The 3,865-nt window shown below is 44.6% G+C and overlaps 1 pseudogene; it reads right to left on the reverse strand.

Moving 5' to 3' along the window:
• Positions 1 to 401: 401 nt before the first annotated feature.
• Positions 402 to 520, reverse strand: LOC111734057 (annotated as a pseudogene).
• Between the last annotated feature and the right edge of the window lie 3,345 nt (positions 521 to 3,865).

The raw sequence follows: 3,865 nt of genomic DNA on the forward strand, positions 1-3,865 counted from the left end.
AGTTCTGTTAGTAATTGCTTTATATATTTCCGGGCTCCCTGATTGGGAGCATAGATATTAATAAGTGTTATGTGTTCTTGGTGCATGATTCCCTTTATCATTATGAAGTGTTCCTCAGTATCTTTCTTTATCTTTTTTGTCTGATATTAGTACCGCTACTCCTGCTTTTCTCTGAATGCCATTTGCTTGAAATCATTTTCCACCCTTTCACTTTGAGTCTATATTTGTCTTTGGAACTGATATTTGTCTCCTGGAGGCAGCATATGGTTGGGTTTTGTTTTTGGATCCAATCTGCAACTCTGCCTTTTTATTGGTGAGTTTAGTCCATTTACATTTAGGATGTTTCTTGAAATATGAGGTTTTCCTATAACCATTTTGTGTTTTGCTTTTTTTTTTTTTTACGCCTATAGCACTTGGTCTTCCTAGGTGGTCTCCCATCCAAGTACTAACCAGGCCTGACCCTGCTTAACTTCCAAGATCAGATGGGATTGGGCTTTTTGAGGGTGGCATGGCCGTAGACATGTTTTGGTTTTTGATAACTCGGTGCTTCCATTGCTTCCTTGTCCTTGTGTGTCTGTTTTTTGTATTTTGGTCGGGTTTTGTGGGCTTTCCCTCTGGTCCTTCTTGTTTTATGTTATATATTTCAGTTCTAAATCTTTGGCGTGTGGTTACCATTACAAATATGTGGAGGATAGTTATATATATGTAGTAGTCCATTTTCTTCTGCACGTGCCTTATCTTCATTCCCCTTTGTGAATTTGGATCTTTGAATCATCCCCTTTTCTGTCACTGTTGTCTCAGTTTGTCCCTATGTATACTGAACATTCATTACTATCTTGCTATAACAAATCTCTTCTTATTGTGTAAGCTTATAATGCTCTGTTCTTAGTAAGGGTTGCACTCCTCTGCTTCTATCTGCCTGCTAGTCACCTTACTCCTGGTTACGTACTTTTTATTGTCATTATGTCCATTATTCTTATGCTTCCTCTCCTGATGTTATCAGCTAGTTCTTGTAATTCTCCTTCATTATTTTTTATTCTTCAGTTTCTCTCTTCTTCCTTCTGATTTATTTCTATATTTCTGTCTTCAGTATTACTGATCCTTTTCTCCATTTGGTCAACTCTATTTCCCAAGCTTGCTATTTACTTTTTCATCTCTTGCAGTGTGTTCTTCATCGCCAGAAGTTCTATTTAGTTCTTTTTGAGGGTTCCAATGTCCTTGCTAAAGAATTCATTCTGCACATCTAGTTATTTTTGTCAATTCCTGAAATTGTTTTATGAATCATTTTGGATTTCATTGAGTTTTCAGAAGTACCATCTTGAATTTTCTGTCATTTAAGTCACATATTTCTATGTCTTTAAGCTTATTTTCTGGAGATTTTTCTCTTTTTTTTTCTGAGATGCCTTGTTGCCTTGGTTGTTCATGGTGTTGAATGGACTATTTCCCTTCCTGGGCATTAGTGGAAGTGTATTTTGCTTTTTTTCCAGTAAGATTTATTATATAAGGATGTTTCTTTAGCCTGTTGCAAAGAAGGTGCTTTTCTTTTGGTTTCCAGTAGGTGGCATCTAAGCCTCTTGGATCTCTGCTTTATATAGTCTTAGTAATGCCTTTTTTTTTTTTTCTTATAGATATTCAGTCACGCTCGCTATCCTTAGTCTCAGTTCCTGTCAGTGTTAGCCAGTAAGAGTAGCGTTTCCTCAGATTCCCCTAGGGCTCTGCGGCGTTCAGTCTTGGAGGGCATGGGGGGAGGGGCCTTCTGGGTTGAGGGATTGGCTGCAGGTCAGCGTTGCGTTTTGCAACCGCACTGGTAATAATCAACTGTTGTTTCTCTGCTATACCCGCTCTCTGCTTTCTGCCCTGCTGTATGGGCACTGCCGCTGGCCGTGTGGAGCTCACAGCTTTCCCAGGCAGGGGCTGTTCAGGGAACCTGCCGCGACTTCTCCCCTCCTACTCCTCCTGCAGGGAGCTTCACCTGCAAGAGGCACCTTCTTTGTTTCTCCTAGTCTACCACCCAACTCCCTGGGTTCTGACCTGTGGTAGCTCTTATACACAGATCCCACGCTCAGATGTGCTGGTGTGCAGTGCGGGTGTTTTTTGTTGAGTTTTAAATGTTCACCTTATTGTTGTTTCAAGGTCTGGGAACGTCTCTCACTCCACCATGTTTCTGTTGTCACCGCTTTGGTATTCGATGGGGGAAAGGATAATCTTTTCAAATGTGGTACTGGAACAATTGGTTATCTCTATGTATTTTTAAATGAACCCTGACTCTTATTACCTTGAAGTAGATTATAATCATAAATGTAGAGGTCTGGTGGAGGATGGCAGACTAGGTAAAAGCAAGGTTCACCTCCTCCCATATCCACATTGAAATTACAACCAAATTATAAAATAATCAACCTGGAGAATCACTTGAAATCCAGCTGATCATAACACCTACGTCTGATAATATAAAGGAGCCACATAGAAGCCAGTAGGAGGGTCAAAGTCGCAAATCAGACTGTATCCACACCTGCGGGTGGTAGAGGATCACCTGAAAGGAGAGCAAAGTTGCAGAGGCTCCCCTGAAGGATAGGGGGGTCCTGGTCTCATCTGGGGGCTCCCAAGCCTAGGGTCCCAGCCCAGGGAAGAGGAGATTCCACTAACTCTGACTGTGGAAACCAGAGGGGATTCCGGCCATCTGGGTAAGTTGGAAGGCGACTGAAACCCTAGATGCCCATTTGAAGGACCCACACACAGGGTTTCTGACCTGTAGACACCCACCCAGGGCACTGGCAGGATTCATACTGAGAAAGTCTGCATTACCTGGAGCCAGAACAGGGCTGGAAGAAGAGCCACCATTGTTTCTTAGTTGACCCCAATGGTGCAATCTACATAATTTACCAGCTTGACTGTGCAGACCCCTCCCACAGGACCATTAGGAAGCGCTGGCCTGAGGACATCAGCCTATCCCACCCAACCTGCAGTTTGCCTGGGGCTTTTGTTGCTGGGTGGCTGCCACACCCTGCACCAGTTCAGGGCCAAACATTCAGAGCTGACAGCCAGGGCTGTGAGCTTGCATTTCCAAGTTAGTTTCAGGCAGATTACTGCTGCCAACACTAACTTGGGCAGATCTTGGAGATCTGTGGTCAAGTCCCAGACAGCAGCTGGTCTTGCTGTGATCTGAGACTTCTGCAGGAACATTTGAACAGTTACCAAAGTTACAGCAAGACTGAGGCTATATATATCTGACTGCCATTGTCTCCCTGAGACTCTGCCACACTCTACCCACAATTTGCCCCAGATGGCCCATTAACCATGAACCACCACCACCCTGCTCCCCTCCCACCCCCTGCCCCTAAACCACACAGGTGACAAATTTTGGCTAGCACCAGGCAGGCACTGCACAGAAATCAGTACAGGCAGACCTCTTCTGCCCGTAAGAGTTGCAGTATTACATCTGGGGAGCGCAGGGGTGGGGCTGCCCACACGGCAGCTGGTCTCACTGTGATCCGTGACTACAGCAGGAAAGCCCAGGTACAAAAATTGCAGCAAAACAGGCCATATTGGCCTGATGGCCCTTGTCTCCCTGAGATCCTGCTTCACCCAAGCCACAACATGGCTGCAGCCTATTGATAGGCAGCCTCCCCTGCCCTGCTTAGCTCTGGGGTTGCATATTCTGCGCAGGCAACAGGCCTTGGCTAGCACAGTGAAGACTTTTCAAGAAAAACAGTTATGGGCAGACCACTGCTATCTGTATGAGCTGCAATAAATTCTTGAGGGGATTACAGAGATCTGTAGGACTGCCCCAGACAGCAGCTTATCTCCATGTGATCTATGACTACTGCAGGAACATCTAGACACAGAAATTGGAGAAAACTGAGGCTAT

This window comes from Pteropus vampyrus, unplaced genomic scaffold (assembly GCF_000151845.1).
Source record: "Pteropus vampyrus isolate Shadow unplaced genomic scaffold, Pvam_2.0 Scaffold745, whole genome shotgun sequence".
Lineage (NCBI taxonomy): Eukaryota > Metazoa > Chordata > Mammalia > Chiroptera > Pteropodidae > Pteropus > Pteropus vampyrus.